The following is a 23,472-nucleotide window of genomic DNA, read 5'->3' as shown; positions in this document are numbered from 1 at the left end:
ACAGCATAAAACCTTGAGTTAATTCATTTAGTTCATACTGTATATACAACATAAAGCGTCTGATATCATATTTGAGAAGCTGGAACTACTTGATTATCAAATCAAGCAAATGTATTTTCTGTTGATTGATTAAATGGCCGATTAACATCCACCAGTTATTCCTACCACCCAGGGGTCTCTACAGTATCTGGGGATTGTGTGTTTAATGGTTCCTATTATTCCTTCTCTGGGATCTTGCCGCCCGTGGGAGCTGGTAAACTGTTCCATATATTCTTCATCATATTTCACTTGATATATTTCCACATAACCACTAATAATTGCTCTCTACACTGAAGCTTTTCCTGCAGCGTTGGGCTCTGATTCTAACGCAGCTTCATTTATTGTTACAAACTCAGATTAGTAATGGAAAATATAATCAGGAGGATAAGACAAGAGAGGATTTTATTCAGAGCTTCTTCAGCTGCAACTTGAAAGTGATGTACACACTCATGCATCAGCAATTATAGTCGAATTATATTCTGCATATTTTACCCTGAAAGGGGCCAGCCTGTATAATGAGTGGTTTTTACTGTAAGCAATTTCTAGTGCTTACAGTGAATATTTCTGCGAATAGCTATTTATGTAATGAAGTAGCAGTACTGTACTGTGGTACTGCTACTTTTACTTGAGTAAAACATCGAGGTGGAAGAAGAAGCTCTTCTGCCCGTGAACCATATCTGAATGGTGACTTGTCCCTTTGATAAGAAGATTTGATTACTACAGTGAGAAATAGGTGAGATGTTCCATTTAGATAAGATCATATAATACTACAGCATGTATTATATGATTATATAATATCTCACTGTGGGGAAAAGTCCTGCATTCAAGTACAGAAGTATTGTCAGCAAAATGTACCTTAAGTTTTAAAAAGTAAAAGTGGTTGTTCTGCAGAATCACTCTTGTAAGAGCTTCTATTATTATATGTATGGTGTTACTGGACTTTAATTATTGATGCATCACTGTGTACGCAGCATTTTAATGTTGCAGTGGGTTGAAGTGAATGATCTGAATCACTTCACATCCAGTTGTGTTGTTTAAATGTGTAAAGTGTCTTATAGCACACACACACATTCCCCTCGGCATAAACAGATCAATCCGTTATGTTTCCTGTATCGGTATCAATAACTACAACACATTTTGTTTGAGTCTTTCAGGTCAGATCAGCTCTTTTTGTCCCATTTGAACCTTGACTGCTCTTCTCAGTGTGGATCAGGTGTCTGAGGGCTGCAGAGCATGTCACTGCCCCCAAATTAAATTATGATGCGATTCATCGAACCACTGGTCCAAACCGTCCGCTGCAGTGTTTTCACCTCTCTGGTTTTGGTGCTGATGTTGAACTAACCTGTGCTTCACCAGAATAAACGTCCTCCTGCAGTCCGTGTGCGTCTGACCCTGCATACCAACCAACCAACCAACCGACCGACCGACCGACCGCTGAGCATCAGCACTAAAAGTCCGTAACACGGGCTTCACTTGGGATGTGTTTATTGAATCAGCTCGGCCTTCTGTCAGAGCAGATGGACTGCTTCCAGCCTTTATAACTCTGATGAATAAATCATATACTCTTCCAATAATATCCCCATAAAAAAAAATCCTCATATTGTCTTGTTAGCGGTTTCCAATGTGCTAGGTGAAATAAGGTGTTATTTTACCTTCAATATACGGCTCTTTTTTTGAGTTATTCTTACAGTGGCCCTGAGAGTTCAACACTCTACAACTTCAGACAAAACCTGCATGCGAACAGACAAAACACGAACATCATCACCAGTCTGACAGCACATGAGCTTGGATGCACTTGTTTTTGTTTTTTTTAACACCTCTTGACATTTGAATTTATGAAGACAGCTCGTCAGCTCCTGTTAAGTGTTGTTCATGTTGGAAAATAATCCCAACATGAGATTGTTTTGTTCTTTGGAAATTCATTATCATCATGACAGATTATTTGATGCCTAGCTACATGTTGTCAAACTGATTGTGTTTTTCCTGAGGTTGCTGCTTTTGTTACTAGTTACCTCCAGTATTAAGTGTATAAACTCACCAAGAAAGAATAGATGAAAAAATGATTTAGTAGCTAGCCTACCGTATGCTACAATAATCTAACCAACGCATCAGATTATAAATCAGATCCACCAGGTGGACCAGAGGCTGTGCATGAAATTGGCAAAATTGACAAATAAATGGCTAAAATTAGGTTTATTTTTAGTCCAGTATCCTTAAAAGATCTGATGTATTTTTATTTAACATACCGGTATATTTTACATTTTAGTTATCACATAAGAAGCTTTTATTTTGAAGGCGTAACGTCAGAATGAGACGGTAACCATAGAGACGTAACTTTACGTTGTGAGTCCGCGGAGGTGTTCTTCGTGTTTGTGTCGGAGCAACAGTTTTGTCACGTCACGTATCATCATTAATCATGTGAAAGGTCAGTTTAACATCTTTTAACCGTTTAAAGACAAGTTAATATCCGTAACACCCTAAATTAGGTTAATATAAAAGAAACAGTCAGTTCCCACCAAGACATTTGATTGAAGCGGAGTGAGGTGGACTGTTCACTAACGTTAGCCTACATGTATCACTCCGCAACGGCCGTGTTTTAACGGTTCAAATATGAAAAATTGCTCCAGAAATGAGATTTGAATGTAACGGTGAGTGGTCTAAAACCGTCTAAAATCCTAGTTTTATAAGCTGGTTGTGTTTGTCAGGAAAATATTTGGGTTGCTAAGCAAAGTTGATCACTTTTTAGCTAAAATTGGGTTAGTCAAAAAGACACTCTATTTACGGTTTATAAACCGTCTTTGGTTTAGTTCGTAGCTCTGTTGCTAGCATCTTTTGCTAAGCTAACGTTACAGTAACGTTCGGTTTGACAATGTTTAATGTAGCCTAATGCTTCAGTCGATGGAGGATCTGAACCAGAATAATTAGCCTAACGTTAGCAAAGTAAAGCAAACATGTCCTCAGCCTGGCCTTTTCATATTATGTAGGTTACATCCATTATTTTTAATCTGTCCTGTAGTATTTTTCTTGTACTTGTTTGCTACTAGTTTAGCTTTATAAATCAATTTTACTGTGTCTTGTTCTCTAACTAACCTGTACCATTGTTGATAAACGAGATAAACCTTTTCCCTTGTTGTTAAATCATGTGAGACTGGTCAAAAAGATTTAAAATGGCTTAATTTTGTGTTTTTAAAACATAAAACGTTTTGCCAAATTCAGCAAAGGGCCCAAAGTTAGAGCAGGTGAGCTCCTTCAGGTCCCTTGGGACTGTGTTGGACCAGTCTTTGACCTTCACATTTACAAAACAGCTCAGCAAAGACTCTTCCTGTTGCACAAACTAAGGCATGTTGACGTCAGCCAATGCACCGTCACTTTTAATATTGTATCCTGGTTTTAGCACTTACGTGTCAAAAAAACAAGACAACGATCTCCTAAACAGCTCGACTGGGCAGTTTGATTACAGGCTGCAAACAAACTGCCTCAGTAACAAAATACTAGCTGACAACAACCGTCCTCCTCTACATCAATACTTTCAGGACAAAGGTTCAGAGGCGGCTGTGCAAAGAAAAACATCTACAGAAAAACATTCACTCCCGTTACTATAAAATATCTTAATCAGTGAGGACAGACAGTCTTTATATCTATTTATTCTCTCTCAGCCCTCACCTGGTGCTCGTTTTCTTTTAACGTAACTTTAATGGTGTAAATGTATTTTTGTGTGACTTTGATGTTATTTTTTTTTATTGTACTTGATTTCTTGCACATGTAAGCCAAAGATAAATGTCTGCCTTTTGCAAATGGTAGATAGACAGTATTTTCTATTCTAAAACTCAAAAACATTGACTTTACCCTCCAAAAGTCACATTATAAACAGTTATTTTGCTCCTATGTGCCTTTGAACAGGAAGTAATAACCTGTAAATGTGTGTGTGTGTGTGTTGAACAGGAGGCCTTTTCCCCACCGGCTCCCATGAGTACGAGGTGTTTCGTTTTGCTCTGGCGCAGCACCAGGACATCCCCAAGCTGGTGCCGCAGGTCGACATGGTGGACACGGGGAGCAGCTTCGCCATGACCTACGCCTGTAAGTCCACAAACAACCTCGGAGATGCTGAAAGCTCTGGTTTTAACTGGCATTGACATAAAACTGTGGTTTTCCATCCAAACATTCACTGCTGTGTTCAGATTGGATGGCTTTTCTGGACACATCGTTTCATAAAGTCTTGGTTTCTGATAATGGATGAATTCACTATGGTAGAATTCAAATAGTAACAACATGGCCAGATGCAGTATGTGAACCCCAGGAGCTGCTGTGTTTGGTAAAGCTGAACTATGTCTCAATGCACAGCTGTAGAAGCAGCGCTGTGAGGCTACAGAGATGTCGTGAACATGCTTGTTTCCCCAAAAGTCATGTTTTATTCCTTCATGTTGTCGGCAACAGTCAGAGTAGCAGTAGCAGCCATGTTGTTGTTTCCAGGTTGTGTGTCCGTCTCATTCTCATGGAGACGATATCTCAGTGAAGGATGTTCACTTGGACTCAAGGATGTAGAGATTAGATTCTGGTGGTCGATGGTCGAAGGTCAAGGTCTCCTTAAAAAGCAGCTTTGGCCTTGTGAATGAAAGAGTCGTGTTTAATTCTATTATTTGATGATTTGTGTTTATTTAAGGTGAAGAAAATGTGTTAAAGGGCAATTTCAGGGGAAATTCAACCCGGGGGGGCTCTAGTTTCCTAATATTTTAGCTCTAACACAGTAAATCATCAGATTTTCTTTTGAATGTCTCCTGTTCTGCAGTAGTTCTGTCTGTCCCTGCATCGCCACAGCAGCGTATACAGGGAGCGGACGGATGTTAGGCTGTTTAGGCTGTTTACATCCCATAAAACAGACAACGTCTTACACAGAGGGGTTTGTTCACTTCAAGAAAGACGACATGTTTGGAAACACAGCTGTAATACAAAGTCTCTGACTCTGACTTTAACAAACCTGCAGACTCTGACTTGTTTAATAAACCTAAAGACTCTGACTTTAACAAACCTAACAGACTACAGACTCTTTAACGTGCCAGTTGTCGTGTCGGTTTCTTATTCTGCCTGTACAGTCGCTGCCGTCGTCTCAGGTGATGTGACATGTTGTTTCCTGGTGTAGTTTTGGTTTTGGACGGTGAAGTCTTGTTCAGGTGTGTGGTCCATCCATGTCACCTCAGACTGCGTGTGTGCTGCAGGTCGTCCTCACCGTCACGGGTCGTTGAGTCGCTCCTCCGACTTCCAGACTCCATTCAGCAGAGCGGGGATTGAGGGACAAGGGAAGTAAATGAGGGCTGGCTTTAAAAAAGAGCAGACAGCTGCAGTAAATGGACGTAAAGACCGGAGGGAGCTCGGCGCTAAATGGACTCTGGCTCCGGGGAGAGTTGAGTACAGTACAGTAGCTGTGGAGAACAATGTGCTGACCTTGTTTTGTTCTGGATTCAACCAGCCCGGCCTCATTACACCTGTATTTAAATCTGCATGTGTAATAATGACGCTCGGTTTAACAGGCCGACATTAGTGGTGGCTTCATCTGAAAGCTGGCAGATTCAGGCTGGCGCCCCAGAATGGCAGAGATGCTGAGGTCATTACTCAACGTCTCCTCCTGACACCAAAAAGACTGTACCTATGAATTATTTAGATTTCATTTATATTTTCCGCAAGACTTCTTTAAATTGAGTCATATTTTTAATTCTCTGCAAATAGGCGTCTAGTGTTAATTTAGGGCTGCAACTAACAATTATTTTCATTATTGATTAATCTGTCAGTCATTTAAACGATGAATCGAATAGTTGTTTGGTCAATAAAATGTTGAAAAATGTCAATCAGTGTTTCCCAAACCACAAGACAACGTCCTCAAATGTCTTGTTTTGTCCACAAACCAAAGAGAGACTCAGTTTATTGTCATAAAGGAACAAAGAAACCAGAAATATTCACATTTAAGAAGCTGAAATCAGAGAATTTGGGCTTTTTTTCTTTAAAGAACTACTAAAAGTGATTAATTAGATTAATTTAATAATCGACTATTGTTTGATTAATCGATGAATTCTTGCAGCAAACACTGTAATTCCTGTGTTCAACCATTTACTAGCAATAAAATCAAAGTTTATGTCAAATAACACAGAGGAAATCTTTAAAACTGTTCCTAAATGATGTAAATGTTGTGTAGTCTTTTATCTTCCTGACCGTTTTGGCATCACATTATTTATTCTATTATATCAGTAGGAGACGTAAATCGTTAGGAATAAATGTCAGAATTTTATGTCTTCAGGTTTCATCATCAAACCTTCAAACTGTGGTGAAACTGGGACCTGAACTATCCAACGAGTCCTGGCAGAGAGATTCTGGATCTTGGCCTGATTCTGGAAACATTTAAAAAACAATAGATAGATATCACGTGACGTCACACAGCGTTCGCAGCCGGTCACAGCGCCATCTTGGGTACCGACTTCCAAAGGCAGTCTATGGGCTGTGACCTAATACATCCATGGCTGTGACATCAAATCTCACAAAAATAGTGGATAAACCTTTTTTTATTACATGGCACTATTGAATGTCGTATTCCGATAATTTATTGATATTTCTGATATTTATTTACATCTTGATTTTGCATTTAACAGTCTGTTATTCCTGTTTAACAGATCGTTGCTAAGTAAAATACACTAGGTAGGGACGCCGCTCTGATCAGCGCAGCACAGAAAAGAGAAACTATGCAGGATATTTACTTTCTGTTTCATTTTTTACCGTCATTAAACAGCTTGGGAGACATGTACGCCAAGGGAGGCTGCCTCACTCTACTGAGTCTGAGCAGCACGTACGTTCACGTTGCTTTCGTGAATTGTAAACACACAGACGCCCCCTCGGTTTTAGCGTCCAGCAGTTTAGCGGCTAATTCAACAGCAGTGATGGATAACTGTACCGGAGAGGCTCAACAACTTCATGAGCTTCATTTGAGGAATAAACGGCAGCTTTTACCTGACGGGAGACCGACGCCTGAGCTACGGTAGCTAACAGCTAGCAGCTAGCAGGTTTTTACCTACTTTTCCTCTCTCCCTCCCTCCCTCCCCCCTTTCTTATCGCACACACACGGCCCAGGTTGTCTGTCATATCTGTTGTAAACCTTGTAATAATAGCTTGTTGAGTACAGTTAACACTATTGTTGCTTCGGTTTGAGTGTGGATTATTAATTGTTAACGGTTTGTTTAATGTGAGTGGTGGTCATCGCGTCCTGATGAGTTGGGTTTTAATAACAGCTGATAACATAACTGTGTAGATGGTGTGGATTGTGATGAGAAGGTGTTGCACATATTTTAAGACTTATCTGTGCAAACCATTGTGCAAAACCTGTTTGTTGTGACTTTTTGCGTGATAAGATGATTTGCCGAATTCTTCTTCCATTCCTGCAGCCTTTTGTCTCAATGTTAACGGTGGCAAAATGTCCAGATATTTTATTACTTTATGAAAATAAATGTCTGTGAGTTAAAAAGAAGTGGGCTACGCATTTCTGATTTGATTTGGCTTTTCGTGTATTTGGAGGAGAGACAGAGCGAGCGAGAGAGAGAGAGAGAGAGAGAGAGAGAGGTCCGCTGGGTGAGCTAGATTAACTTTTAACGGGAGAGAGAGCGGCGCACCGCGCTGTCAAAGATCGTCTCAGCAGAAATGGTGTGTGCTTTCAAGGCAAGGCCATCAGAATGAGAAATATCCATATCCAAATATCAGGCAGCAGTCATTTCTGGTCAGAGAGGATGTGGCTGCACTGAGCTGAATAGAGGTTAACTCAGTGTTCGGTACCCAGCATGGCAGCGGCCAGGTGGAACGCGTCGTGACGTCACCTTACTGATAAGTATCTATACAAAAAGTTTTAATGGTTTAATATAAACTTCCCCTCAGGGCTGCAGCTGCTGCGTCTTCAAGATGAAAACTGAGTGTTGCTGCGTCTTGTGGAGGTTTTAGTGGCGATTTGAGCTCCGATGTTCCTTAATGACGTGTGCTCATGTTTAGGTTTTACGGCCCAGCGGCGGCCGCTGAGTCCCAGATCGTGATTCAAGCTCGTGGCTGATGGTTCTGTTTGTTTTTTTTAATCAACAAGTATCGTAACAAGTGTCTGAGAAACTGCACAGGAGGAAGAGGAGGAGGAATCTGACAGAATCTCTTCCTTTGCTTTGGTCTGATTGGAGGTTTGATAGTGAAAGAGTTTTCAGGAAGTTTAACCCAACTAGAGCTGCAAAAATTAATCAATTATTAAATTAATCATCAACTATTCTGATAATCTAATAATCGGTTTGAGTAGTTTTTAAAGAAAAAAAGTCCAAATTCTCTGATTTCAGCTTCTTAAATGTGAATATTTCTGGTTTCTTTGTTCTTTTATGACAATAAACTGAGTCTCTCTTTGGTTTGTGGACAAAACAAGACATTTGAGGACGTCGTCTGGTGGTTTGGGAAACATTAATTGACATTTTTCAACATTTTATTGACGAAACAACTAATCGATTCATCGTTTAAATAATCAACAGCTTAATTGATAATGAAAATAATCGTTAGTTGCAGCCCTAAACCCGACAACGTGAAACATCCTGATCAGAGCAGTCATTAGCCGTGATGCCATATGTCAACTATATCATTATCATGTGTGCGTCTTCTAACCGTAGGAGGAAATAAATAATTGATCTCCTGCTGATTGTTGCCCTTATTTCACCTGATCAGATGTAAATTAATTTTTTAACCTTTATATGACAATAATATTATTATTTCTGGATGTTTTGTTGATGTTCTGTCTCTGTCCGTTAAAAGTAACTTACCATAAAAACTATAGACCGTCCATTTGTTTGTGGAGGAGTAAACCTACAAAATCAGCAGGAGATCAAACACTTTGTTCAGTTCTGACGAAGTTAACACTTAAACTTTAACTTAAACTGCATATTAGTAGATAAATTAGAGTCAATTCTGTGCTAATCATTCGCCCTAAAGTATGATTTATAATATTTCTGAGTATCAAGTACCAGCAGAACCAGAATTCGCTTATTATTTCTCCTTCAGTCGTTAAGCGTCACACACACATCACAGATATCAAACCGTTCTACCACCTGCATCCTGTTCATCCACTAGTCTTGCTTTATTCTGAAAGTCCTGACAGGAAGTTGTGTTTCCGCTCCATTCACTGTCTTCACGCTCCTCATCCACAATCCTCCTGGGTCGCGACTAATCTCATATAATTATAATAACAGAGTTAGTATAGAGGAATCGTTTGGACGGAACTGTTTGTTTTCTTCTTAATTTACAACCTCTGGAAAAAAATCAATTCAAAACGGAGAAAGATGATTTTCACACAGGTTTGTCAGTCGATCATTTCCATTTCTGCACAGGAAACGGTTCATTTTGTAATTATTTCCATCTTTTATTTCCCCCCGGTTACTGAATATAAGTAAAATGTATTTCCCTGTTGTTATGACAGTGACATCTTTGCTCTTTTACACTGAGGCAAACAAAACAAACCCCACATGACCTCACCAGCACCATGCTGTGTGTCTGTGTGTGTCTGTGTGTGTCTGTGTGTGTTAGTCAACATGCTGAGTAATGTCATGCAGGTATTAAACCTTTGTGTGGTCGTTAATGTTATGTTAATGGATCATTATTGATCTGCCGGCCAATTAGAGTCACCTGTGGCCAGATGTGGGTTCAGTCCAGTTGTTTCCTGATGAGAACCTGTGTCCTTTGTGTGTCTGTGTGTGTGTGTGTGTGTGTGTGTGTGTGTGTGTGTGGGTGCGTGTGTGCGTGTGTGTCAGTCTCGGTCTCTGCTCTCACACATGTTTGTTTTTGTAGCTGCTCTGCTCCGACTGTGGAGTCGGTCTCACAGGAGGCAGAGCTCAGTCTGTTTTACATTTTACACAACAACAGACAAGGGAGGAAACAACAGACAGAGGGAGGGAGGGAGGGAGGGGGGGGGGGGAGGGGGGGTCGTAGTGAGAGAGGAGAAGGAGAAGAAGGAGAGAGGCAGAGCAGTGTTTATTTTACCAGTGAATCCAAAGAAAATACATTTAAAATCATCTGAAAAATACAAACTAAACTCAACTTGTGTATTAAATCCAACCTGTTTGAGCAAATGTTTCAGTTCAGTCAGTTTAAAGTCTCTGATGTCATTTAAAGTGACGTCCCTGCTGTTTCACTTTGTGTGACAACACAACGCAACTGTGCTCACATGTTGTGTGTGTGTTAATGATGAACAGACTCGTATACAACAACACAGATCAGTTTAAACAGTTCATGTCTAAAATCTCTGCAGGACCTGGAGCAGCGAGGTGCAGGATGGATGAGCTGTGGTGGTCGGTCGATACTGAACTCGTTTTAGATTAATTCATTTTTAAAGAGCCAGAAGACTCACAGAAAACCTGCAGCTAGACGATTATTTCAAGGCAGACGGGTAGAAACAGAACCTGCAGTCCAGTCGGGACGCAGCTTCACTGGAGTTTAACATTAAAGGTACATTGTGCAGGAATTCCTCCCATCTAGCGTTGCGGTTGTATATCACAAGCAACTCAATCGTATTTTTCATGCTGCATTCAGGTGAAACTGGGCAGACGGCAGACGGACGACAGCCGCTGCACGTAACGGCATAAACAAGCCTCTATGTAAACAAGTGGTCCGTCAGCACGAGGCAAAACAATACACGTGACAATATGTTGTCATGGCGATGTGGTATTGTTTTACCGGCTTTCTCTGGCAGGGTATCCGCGGGGTCTTGAAAAGTATTACAAGGTGATAAATCAATTTTGGGAAAATTAAGACCCTTAAAAAGTATTAAAAAGTCTTCTCACGACTTTATAAAGTCTTAAATTTTGAAGGTATTTTTTCTGAATTAGTCTGTTTGAGTCCTAAAAAACATTGTAAAAGTGTGTGAATTTATTCATTTTATTAAAAACCAAAGATGAACTGGTACATAAAAAAGAAAAGAAAATTGTTGTTTTTGTTTTTTGAGAGTGGAGCAATGTTTTTTTGTTTTGTTTTTTGATAAAATTTGCCTTTGATTTATTATCCCAGCCTTTTTTGAATTCTGTTGTATCATAGTGGTCTATAGTCTTTATCACAAACTAAAACTGTTATTACGTTAAAAGTGTCACTGATGTAAATGGTTACAGCTTGAAGTGGCGGTGAGGTGTTGAAAAATATTGAGAAGGTCTTGAAAAAGTCTTAAAAAGGTATTAAAATTAACTTCAAGATTCCTGTATTTACCCTGTGAAAGTAAAAACATGGCGACACCACATGGCAGCAGCACCGAGCTTACCCGCTCCATGGAGATATGAATGATATGAACGGCTCATTCAGAGCTGAAAGGAACACTTCACTTTGTTGATGGAGGGGATTACTGGTTAATGAAAAACAGACTGAAGAACCAAATAATCGATTTTCCTGAATAGATACCAGGAGAAGTTACACAATGTCCCTTTCATAACAGAACGACTGTAACACCTGGAACAGCTGCACAAAACACCTCAAGGCTTCTACTTGTGTCCTTTGTGACTTTAAAGGTTGGATTTCTCCGTAGTGACCTTCACGTGAATGGAGATGCTTCCTGAACTCTGTCGTCCTCCAGCTTCACCTCCTCAAACACCGACTTCATAGAGTCTTCAAGATTTATTGTGTTGTGACTTCCTGTGTTTATTTTTAAAGACGAAGAAGAGAAAACAAAAATAGTTTAATGTTGAGATGTTTTTTTCATCTATATTTAGTTTGTGTGGATCAAACTACATCATCACGCCGTGGTTGTGGTTTTTCTTAGTGTTAAGGTTTGTTGCTGTGTAAAAGCAGTTTTGGATCGAAGTTTCAAACCTTTTACAAGAATGTGTGGTGGTTCCCTCGGGCTGAGCCGTACTCAGTTAGAAAATAACTTGAGATGCCCATGCCTAGTAAATAACGTGACTGGACCTCGATCCGCTCCGACTCCTGGTGTCTCTACTGTTTGAGTTGAGCGCTCTATCGACGGAGGTGTGAAGTGTTAGTTATCGTGTCATGACAGTTGTTGTGTTTTATCTCGTGCTCCCTCAATGCTGCTGTCTCTTTGGAGAAACTCCCTCAACTATGTGATGTAAAAGACGGTTTGTCACAGGTTAAAGGGAGACGGCACCGACAGTGCAGCTTCTGGGGACACTTGAGAAACTCGTAGAGGAAAATAACAGCTAGAGCTGCAACAATTAACCGATGAATCGAACAATAATCGATTTTTAAATTAATTGTCAACTATTTTGATAATCGAATAATCGGTTTGAATAGTTTTTAAAGAAAAAAAAGTAAAAAATTTCTGATTTCAGCTTCTTAAATGTGAATATTTCTGGTTTCTTTGTTCCTTTATGACAATATACTGAGTATCTCTTTGGTTTTTGGACAAAACAAGACAATTGAAGACGTAATCTTGTGGTTTTGGAAACATTTTTCAACATTTTTAAAGATTTTATTGACCAAACAACTATTCGATTAATCGTTGAAATAATCAACAGATTAATCGATACTGAAAATAATTGTTTGATGCAGCCCTAATAAGAGCGTTTGTTTGTTCTGCAGCTCGTGAAATAAAACATTTAGAAAAGAGATCGAATGTAGGTGTGAATCGAGATCACGATTTCTCATGCAGCTCTATGTGCACTAGTGAACAGAGTGTAGTTAGTGTGAAGTGGATTATCAGAACAGTCTGTGGTGTTTTCCATCCATCCAGTAGCTGCTGAGATGTAAACGTCGGGTCGTGACTGCTTCAGCTCCAGAGGACGGATGTGTCGAGTGGCGAGTGAACCGCGGTCCACACACAGAGAGCTCTCGTTCTGTTTGTGTCATCTTCATTATAGTGAATGACACACAGGAATAATGCCGAGGCAGCTGCCTGTCTGCGCCGCCGTCACACAGTCGCACAGTCACACAGTCCGTCATGTGGACAGTCAGTCGGTGACTAACCCGTGATGTGTCTCAGATCTGTCAGACTGTTTGTTGTGTTTTTATCGGGGGCCTGGAGCCTCAGAGAGTTCCTACGTTTCAGCTCCCTCCTCCTCCTCCTCCTCCTCCTGCTCGTGTCCTCGTGTTTATCAGCAGCTCCACTTTGCTTACGTCTTCATTTGTTCGCCAGATTATTCTCATTTGCATATATTTCATGCTCTTCTTTCTCTTGCCTTAATGTTTCGTCCCCTGGTTTTGTCTTTGCCTCCTGCTAATATTTTTTGCAGACCCTGCATCTGCACTGTTTGTTTCCCTCTTTTATCTGTGCACAGTTGAAAGCCGCCGCTGCTGCTGCTGCTGTTTACTGTTCACTATCTAACACTTTCAGTTTGTTTTCTCATTTATGCTCTTATGAGAGACTCTGCAGCTGAGACTGGGAGACAAGAGTTTCAGAGAGTCGCTCCAGCCGCCTTGTTTGTGTGTTTTATTGAGGAAGGAGGACAGAGGTCAGTGGCTGTGGACTCACTGTAGACCACCAGAGGAGAGGGGGAGAGGGAGAGTCTGAATCTTAATGAATGTGTTGCTGCAATAATAAACACGTCCTATTATGAAGGAACCCAAATGGAGCGAGAGGCGCTTTGGCAGTGGGACTGGCCGTGGCAGCGAATCAGACTGAACTGAATGGAGGTGGACTGAATAGACGTGAATAGAAGTGAAATTGGGAGAGAGGGGAGGTAGAGCGAGCTCCGCAGTCTAATAGAGCATGTAACAGGGTTTTGAATGGAGCTCTAACCCGAGTGTGACCCCGTGTTAACACAGACTCGCAGGCTCGGCTCCGCTGCTTATGGCTTCATGAACTCACACCAGGCTGCACATTTACACACACACACACACACACACACACACACACACACACACACACACACACATACAAAACAAAACAAAGCTCAGGATGGAGCCAGGACAAAATACTGCATCTTTATTTTTTCATTGTGAAGTTGAAGTGGGTTTGAGCAAGAAGAATTTCTCTGTTTATTCCTTTTCACAAGCTGCCTCTATCAGCTATTTAGTTTCCATGTTTTTCTGTATTCCATGTTGTAAACTGTTTTCTTATCTGTACGCGACATCTATGTCACATCTGCCTGCCCGTCCTGGGCCCCGTTCAGTTCAGTTCAAAAGGTTTAATCTGGATCAATATTATCCAGATTTTTAAATCCTTTGTTTGTGATTGGCTAAGGCCAAACGTCCACACAGAAATTGAGCTTTCCCAAAACAATCTTTATCTTGTTCGTTCTCAAAAAGTTTCCACGAAACACAGCATCGTTTCAAGAAGAAGAGTACACAGGAATCCACTGAGAACTGAGACTTTTCTGTCGTTTGATTTCCTTTTAATGCAGATTTCTAGAACTAGATGTTTTGGACCAAACAGGAAAGGAAAGGAAAACCCGGACAAATATGTGGATCAGAGTGAGGTTCTCTGGAGCTGTGTCTTGTCAAAATCACGTCAAAATCTTTATGGCTGAACTGTGAGGATGATCGATTAGCAATTTAGCACGTTTACGGTTTACCAGCGCGACCTGTATGCAGCAGGATGAGAGGTTGACTGACAGAGATGACAGACGATGAAACGCTGTTGAACATCACAATAATAATTTTTTTTCTTTTTCTGTGAGAGACCATGGCGGGTCCAAACGAGACTGTGGCGGGTCGCCATAGCCTCGTTAATGATTGGAAAACACTGTATCATTATCTGCGTCAATTAGCCGACTAATGGCCCTAAAAGTCGACAAAAATCTTTGGTCGAGGGCAGCCCTGTGTCCTCCTCAGATGGATCTGATTGGTCGACCTCTTCTGCATCTGCAACCTCTTTGAATTTGCATATTGAATATAAACTCTGAGCAGCAGCTGCACGAGCACGAGGTTAACAAACACTTGAACTCACCACAGTCCCAGAGGTGCAGATGAAGAGGAAGAAGAGGAGGAGAAAGAGGAGAAATGAAGTGTCGTTCCTCGTCTTCCTGAGTGCCAGAGCTTCCCTTATCAGGAGCGTACAGATTGAGACAACAGAGGGACAGGACGTGAACGCCCTCTTCCCCCCTCACCCCCTTCTTCTCCCCACAGCTGCTGGTATTTATTGTTTATTGGTGTAAAACATTTTTAAAAATTGGTCTTGGAGACATTTAGGCGGGAAGCCCGTGAAGAAAGAGAGAGAGAGAGAGAGAGATAGTGGGTTGCTGGTGACTTTTCGCCCTTGAGGACTCGCTCGTCGTTACACGCTCAGTTGGACGCCTCAAATGTGAAAAGGATAAAGTGTGACGTTAAAAAAAAAAAAGGAAAAATAAAGAGACGGAGACGGAGAGCTGTGTGCATGTATCGTTGCCTCCTGGAAAGACGTTTATCTTCAGCTACACAATTTGGCAAAAAATAATAAGAAACAAGTAGAGCCGACAGCAGCAGCAGCAGCGGAGAGGAGGGGAGGGGATTATCTTTAATTGATAATCATAATCTCTAGTTTCATGTCGGACAAATACGAGCGGCATCAGATGCCAAAAGAAAAGAGAGGAAACAATAGAAGCTGCGTGTTTCCTCTTTTACCCTCCGATGCTTAAAGTTCATGACACACCGTTTGGATCCCAGCAGCAAAACTTACTTTCAGCACCATATTTTCACTGGCATATCATCAGAGTGTAGATTAACAGATTAAGTGTGCGATGTTTATTGATAAATCGGGAGGACGCAAATGTAACTTTGGAATCCAGGACTTTTATTTCTTTGTTTTATTGAGTTTTTATTCACGTAAACAAGCAGCCAACTCTAAACAACCTGAGACACAAGCTGTAGTTCCTCTCCTGACCACTAGAGTGAGTTTTACATTAACGTTACTAGCGCCCGTCTCGAGAGGATTACAAAACGGAGGGATGTCGTGATTATAGATTTTCTTGGTACGATTATTGTCAGAGAAATAATAACGGTATTACTATTATCACGATTATTATGCATTAATAATTTCACAACACTATGAATGTGTAAAAATCAATTATAGTCTAAATATACGGTACATTTTTATTGTATACACAAAATATTTTAAGTATCTATTGATATAGGACCAATTATTAATCCCCCAGGGAAAATGTTTGAATTCTTTTAGTGATTATTTGTCATACCAAATGTTTAAGTTTATTTTAGTCATTTTTCTGTTACAAATGACACGCTAACATTTAAATACCAATTCAATGTTTTGTGCGAGTTGCGCTGATCTGCCGATACGGTGCCGACATAATCTTCTTTGGAAAGCGACGGTATTGAGAAATGTTTACGATTAATTAATTGTGGTATTTAATATCACGATTAATTGTGAAAATAAGTAATCGTTGTGACAGTCCTTACTGACGAGCCTTTTTGTCCACGAGGGGACCGGTAGTTTGTGGCAAAGACACAAAACACAGAGGTGGATGATTTCAACCCACTTTACCACTTTCACTCTCTGTGATTCGACTGCAGAGTAAACACTTGGCAGTTGGTGTAGCTCATACACACACACACACACACACACACACACACACACACACACAGAGGAACACACACACACACACACACACACGGGAACACACACACACACACGGCTGATTTGTCGCCTCTGGAGTGAAACGTGTTGAATCTCTGTGGACGTCTAAAATGTAAATGTGTACACGAAGGCAGCAGAGACGAGAGTCAGACAGGTGGGATTTAAACCGACGACTCAGCCTCCATATCTGTTCCCGTGTGTGTGTGCGTGTGCGCATCTGTGTGTGTGTGTGTGTGTGTGTGTGTGTGTGTGTGTGTGTGTGTGTGTGTGTGTGTGTGTGTGTGTGTGTGTGTGTGTGTCTGTGTGTGTGTGTGTGCGTTCGTTCCAATTCTCAGCAAGAGATTATTGCATTGATGCCTCGGAGCCAACAGTTGCCTAAATGACTTTAGACTTGATGTGTGTGTTCTTATGTGTGAATCACTAGTGGTGTGTGTGTGTGTGTGTGTGTGTGTGTGTGTGTGTGTGTGTGTGTGTGTCTGTGTGTGTGTGTATCACCCTGAGGAAGGCAGCCATTTAATCTATTATTCAACATCTCTACTAAACACATTAATTAGAGCCTGAGGTGGAGATCGGTGCTCGGTGCCATTCAGCTCTCTGGGAGCTGGTTGGGGAATGAATACCTTATATCTCCTCTGTGTATGCGCGCGCGTGTGTGTGTGTGTGTGTGTTTGAGGTGAAGATGGGATCATCAGCATGTCAGACCCGTGAACCTCTGAGTTGAATCCTCAGCGTTTGGTTTTTTTGTTCCTCAGCTCCAGCAGCATCAGAGCGGTTCAGGTCGTCTTAGTTCAGGGCTCTCCAACCTGTTTTCCTCTGGGAGCTACTTTTACAAAATGAAAATGGCCGAGAGCTACTCGTGTTTTGTGACATTCATTCTTTACATTCATGAAACAATACTGTATTTCCCACTCTTTATGAAAAAAGTATGTTTTTAGCCTCTACACTGATCTGAAATTATTACTTTCAGGTGTTGTTCCTCCTCTATTTAATATGAAAGGAGGCTGGAAATCACATGTCTGTTCTGATGATACAAGTCAGTGGTTCTGAAATGTGTGTTTCTCTTCTATAAAACATATTCTACATAGAGTTGCACGATACCCACGGTAGCCACGGTACCCCGCGGTGCCAAAACGTAACGGTTCCTACTATACTAGAAATTCTACACGACGGTACTACCGTGGATTACTACTACCGGTGCCAGTTTCCGCCATAGCGGCCGCTTCTCCTCTCCTCCCGGCTTCTCCCTGCATGCTACTCCCTTGTAAACAAAACCCACATGCACCCACTGCAACCTAACTACACAGCTGCTGAATGATTGGCTGTTTGCCTGTTACTGGTGGCGTCCGGGGATATGATAGGCTGTTTCCACACGCTGGGTCCGCCCGTCTGTTATCTGATTGGCCGTTCGTGGTTCACGCCGGCAAGAACGGACTCCATGAAGACAGCTGAGACAGCTCCGCTTCGATAGAAATTCGCTTCAAAACAAACAAGTTCTGTCTCGCCCAGACCACAGTCTATGGCCCAGACGCGCGCACGGCACGAGACAACGCACTGACCATGGCAGAAGCACCGGGTGCGAGCGGCGGGTCTGCCGCGGCGTCGTCGTCGTCAGTGGCACTTAATTAATTTACCGGTGGCTCTGTTTATTTTCTCATTGGCTAATATCAGGCTATATGCTCCGTGTACAGGCTGAGGAATAAAGAGTTAAAGGATGTCCAAGTATAAAGCACCCACAAAATGCATAAAAATATAGTTTTCACAGGGAATCAGTTCCTGTTCATTGTATTTTGTCCTCTGGTTTATTATGAAGAAACATTATTGTCAAATAGATTTTTTTAAAAGACAGTGGATTTGTTTTTATCCTAAGTTGATTATTTATATTTGTTAAACATAAATTAATGTGCAAGAGACTGAATGGTTATTTATTTTCAACCATATAAATTCTAACTTCATTTATTTGTTTTTTATTGCTTATTTAAAAATATTTGTTTCAGTCTAATTCCTACTTCACCAGTATTATGTTTATCATGCACCGAACAACATTATAAGTAATTAATAAGTATTTATAACTTGTACAAATACATTGCAGTTCATAAAAATAATAATAATAAAAAAAGGTTGCAGTATCGTGATATTACCCGGAACCGTGATACTTTGTCTGGTATAGTACCGTGGTTACTCATTTTGGTATCGTGACAACTCTAATTCTACATCTCGGGGCGGAGCTCTGTGGAGAAATAGCTGGACAGGTATCCCAGTGTTTCCCAAACCACAAGATGACAAATGTCTTGTTTTGTCCACAAACCAAAGAGAGACTCAGTTTATTGTCATAAAGGAACAAAGAAACCAGAAATATTCACATTTAAGAAGATGTAATCAGAGAATTTGGACTTTTTTTTTCTTCAAAACTACTCAAACTGATTATTAGATAATCAAAATAGTTAATTTAATAATCGATTATTGTGCAATTAATAGATTAATTGTTGCAGCTCTAGTCCCCAGTGAGACACTAAAGGCTAAAGACAGACGCGATGAGTAGAGATTGTTAATTCACCGTGAGAAAGGAGGGGAAAACATAGAAAGAATCAGGGTCCGTGACCTCTTCCTCTCCCCCGTTTGGCGTCTTGTGATGTCATTGACTCCACTCCACCCGTTGTCGCCGCTTCAGATCCAACGAACTGCAAATACAAGACGTCACTCACTCTCAAGTGTCTTCTTTGTGCTGCGGTTACAGCTCGAGCTGTTTCTGGCCGAGTGACAGCGAGACGTGTCGCCGCGGTGACGGAAACGCAGGATGAAGTGAGTGAAACAGTGACCTGATCGCTGGGAGTGTCTCTCCGGGCCGCAGCGTCTGCAACAGAGAAGGGAGGAGGGAGGAGGAGGATGAGGATGATGATGATGATGACAGGGTATCCGCGGGGTCTTGAAAAGTATTTAAAGGTGATAAGTCAATTTTTGGAAAATTAAGACCCTTAAAAAGTATTAAAAAGTCTTTTCACGACATTATAAAGTCTTAAATTTTGAAGGTATCCGAGTAGCGAAATGGTACTCGGATACCGCCCAAGTCAAGCGAATACTCGAGTACTCGGATATCGGCTACAGCCCTACTAGAAACAAAATCAATTTTTTTTTATAAACTTTGCCTTTGATTTATTATTATCCCAGCCTATTTTTTTTTTTTTAACTCTTTTTTTATTTATTTTTTCACAGAAAACAATACAGTCAAAAGAAAATACAATCAGTAAAGCAATAAAGAAGAACAGAACAGCCAGTCACATCGACAACAACAGAGAAAAAATAAATAAATAAAAATAAAATAAAATAAAAAATACATGACAGAACAAAACAGAACAAAAATAAGTAGATATACAAACAACCAAAAACAGGTATGTCCAAAGACATTATATCAAAATGGGCGCCATAGTTCTATCACAAAATCACAAACACACAAACAGGGACGATACTGCCACACCAAACCCCCTCTACCTCTTTTTCTCCCACTCATTCCATAGCAGTTAGAAAACAAGACCACACTTTTTCATATTTATCCACAGAATTCGTGTTACAATATATGACTCTTTCCAGTTTTGCTATTTTAATGAGTACATTGAACCAGACTTGGATACTAGGAGCTGATGTGCCTTTCCAATGGCAATATAGTAGCTTCTTCAGCCTATTTTGAATAATCATCATAGTGGTCTACAGTCTTTATCACAAACTAAGACTGTTATTACGTTAAAAGTGTCACTGATGTAAATGGTTACAGCTTGAAGCGGCGGTGAGGTGTTAAAAAATATTGAGAAGGTCTTGAAAAAGTCTTAAAAAGGTATTAAAATTAACTTCAAGATTCCTGTATAAACCCTGGATGATGATGTCCCCACGGTTACCTGCTGATACCCTTCTCTGCCCATTCCCGCTGTCTTTCCCCCCGCCGCTGCCACAGACGGACAGATCGGCGGTGTGTGGATAGACGGAGCGATGTGTCAGGAGGATGAGCAGCTCTGTGGGGAGACGCGGCGGCCTCAGCTGTGGGCCCCGTGGCGCTCGCCGTCGTCTCTGGGCTGTGTTTAAATAAAGCTCTGTCTAAAAGCCTCGGGTGGTGAGGAGGAGCGAGATGTCGGGCTGGAAGACCCTCGGTGGGGGGGGGGGGGGGGGGGGCGCGAGGCGAGGTCAGCCCGGTCTCTGTGACGCCACGGCGACGAGCGACGTTCATCTTCATTAATGTTGATAGTTACGAGGTCGTCCATCAGTCATCACATCAGAGCTGACGGTTTACCTGCACAGGGACAAACATACTCGCTGTAAATCCTCCAGTAGCAGCTTGAAATGACGTCTTCTATCAGAGAGAGGCGTCTACAGGGACAGGCTTTTATTTAGTTTAAGAAACATATAAGATACATAACTCAGACCACAGGCTTCCTTTTTTTTTTCCTTTTTGCCGCCTTCAGGCCGGAAATTAGGCCCCGTGTACATGACAACACTCATGGGTGAAAACAACAAAACATTTTTTTATCAGATTGGCTTTTTATATAGACGGCAACAGCGTTTTTGGGGCTTAAAAACGCAATCAAAGTGAAATCTTCTCCTGTCTAAAGGGTAAACACGCAAAAGTCTGCTCCGATCAGCTCTGATGTGCTCACCTCGCTTACACCCGCACTTCCCAACCTCTGGTCCGTGGACCAGTACCGGGCCGTGGATCATTTGGTATCGGGCCGCAGAGAGAATGAAAAAATATAAAATCGTTTGTTTTGTTTTATTTACACTTTTGGTCGGTTTATTTAGGAAATTTTGCCACTTCCCGTCTGTGCATCTTCCCAGCACTGTGCAATTGACAGGCAGGTCCTCAAGCGTAAAAGAGTAAAAAAAACACATTGCTGAGAGAGACTCAATAATGACACGACTGGCAAAAAGTTGCCGGACCTGGTCCAGTACAGGAGACCAGAGTCTGTCTGAGACTATGAGGTTCTTATTTCAGAATTTATGGTCATTTGATTTATTGTATTATTATCAACAATCATATTGATATCTATGAAAAGGGATCAGGACCACAAGAAACCATCTCAGTGTAGTTTTACATCTCCTCTGTCAGAGGAGAGGAGGCTCTGAGCCTCTTGTCTGATGTGCAGGAAGTCCTGACGGCTGGTTTTAAGGCTCAGTTTCTGAATACAGGCTGTGTGCATTTCTCTGTGGACTGAGGCTTTGATACTTTCACAGTATTAATATAGAACCTAGAGCTGCTTTATAATCACACTACACATGGACATCTACCTTTATACTGTATGGAGCTTTAACACAAACATCTACCTTTATACTGTATGGAGCTTTAACACAAACATCTACCTTTATACTGTATGGAGCTTTAACACAAACATCTACCTTTATACTGTATGGAGCTTTAACACAAACATCTACCTTTATACTGTATGGAGCTTTAATACAAACATCTACCTTTATACCGTATGGAGCTTTAACACAAACATCTACCTTTATACTGTATGGAGCTTTAACACAAACATCTACCTTTATACTGTATGGAGCTTTAATACAAACATCTACCTTTATACTGTATGGAGCTTTAATACAAACATCTACCTTTATACTGTATGGAGCTTTAAGTGGCTGAACTTGATATTTTTCGGGGTGGGCGTAGTGATGAACCTTCAACTCCGCTCAACTTCAGTGAGTTTGAGGTCAGCATTAGTTTGTCTTCACTGTTCTGGTTCACTCTAGGAACAGTTCGGTAGCAAAAGCTTCAGTAAACAGTGGCAGGTTAGCTACAGAAAGAAACGGTGTATCTGCCTCCATTCACTCTGGATGTAAATCATTAAGGATGAAATCACCTGACCTAGAAATTCTAATTTGTGCATGTGTATAAAAAAAAGACAGTCTGTGCATCTGTTTTTTTCACAGGTTTATTTACAACTACAAACCTGACGAGCTTTTTGACCCTAATTTGACCCGGTAATCACACAAAGACAAGACAGAAATAACAGCAGGGCTGCGATCAGTCTCCTGCAGGATTAATGTAACAAGCAGCTGAGTCCGTTCATGTGTTAATAACGTAAATTCAGATACATCTGGACCTAAACACACAGATTCCCAGGGCTCTGAGCATCTGTCGAGGCTCCGCCGCCGCCCGCCTGACCCCTCTGTGGTGAAGGAGTGGCCTGACGTCCCACTGGGACGCCGGCGTTAATGCTAAGAGACAGATACCTCGTTAGCATGATAGCGTCCGCCCCGGGACAGAACGTCTATTGTTAGCATGATAGCGTCGACCCCGGAGGGAGCCGGTTATTTCCAGAGCTCAGAGGGACTGGAGCTCGTTGTTAGCATGTTAGCGCCGGGCCACAGGGAAGTGAAGCTGCAGCAAGGACACACACAGCGAGGAGACAACCGTCGGCACACACACACACACACACACACACATTCACTGTTTATTTACAGTTTTTTTCCCCCAATCGCTGACACATTTAAATGACATGCACCTCCAAAACTTTAAACACATTTTCTGCTTTACACACATTTTTCAATTCAAAATGTCACTTTTTAAAAGCACTGAACACGGTTCTCTGCATAAGACACAACACTCTGACATAAAGTCACATGTAGGGATGTCACGATTATAGATTTTCTTGGTACGATTATTATCAGAGAAATTAATTTCACAACACTGAATGTGTGAGATCAACTATAGTCAAAATATAATTATATTAATAAGTATTTACACAAAGTATTAATATAGGACCAATTATTAATCCCCCTAATATGGGGAAGTGTTTGAAATATTTAAGTCATTAATTGTCATTGATACCAAATGTTTACGTTATTACAAATGACACGCTGACATTCAATGTTACGTTAAATAAATGGACCAGTATCTGTGCGTTTACCTTTATTTTGGTGCACATCTGCCGATACAGTTCCGACATCATCTTTTT

General features: G+C 41.1%; 1 pseudogene across 1 annotated transcript in view; it reads left to right on the top strand.

Moving 5' to 3' along the window:
• Positions 1–23,472, top strand: part of LOC146974003 (glutamate receptor 1-like) — a 115,371-nt pseudogene that overhangs the window by 21,419 nt on the left and 70,480 nt on the right. The window contains exon 3 of the transcript XR_015037651.1: positions 3,982–4,116. The product of XR_015037651.1 is annotated as a glutamate receptor 1-like (transcript). The remainder of the gene's footprint in view (positions 1–3,981; positions 4,117–23,472) is intronic.

Source organism: Trachurus japonicus, chromosome 14, assembly GCF_045865225.1.
Source record: "Trachurus japonicus isolate A0001 chromosome 14, Traja_1.0".
Taxonomy (NCBI): domain Eukaryota; kingdom Metazoa; phylum Chordata; class Actinopteri; order Carangiformes; family Carangidae; genus Trachurus; species Trachurus japonicus.
This window is presented reverse-complemented; position numbering and strand designations above follow the sequence as displayed.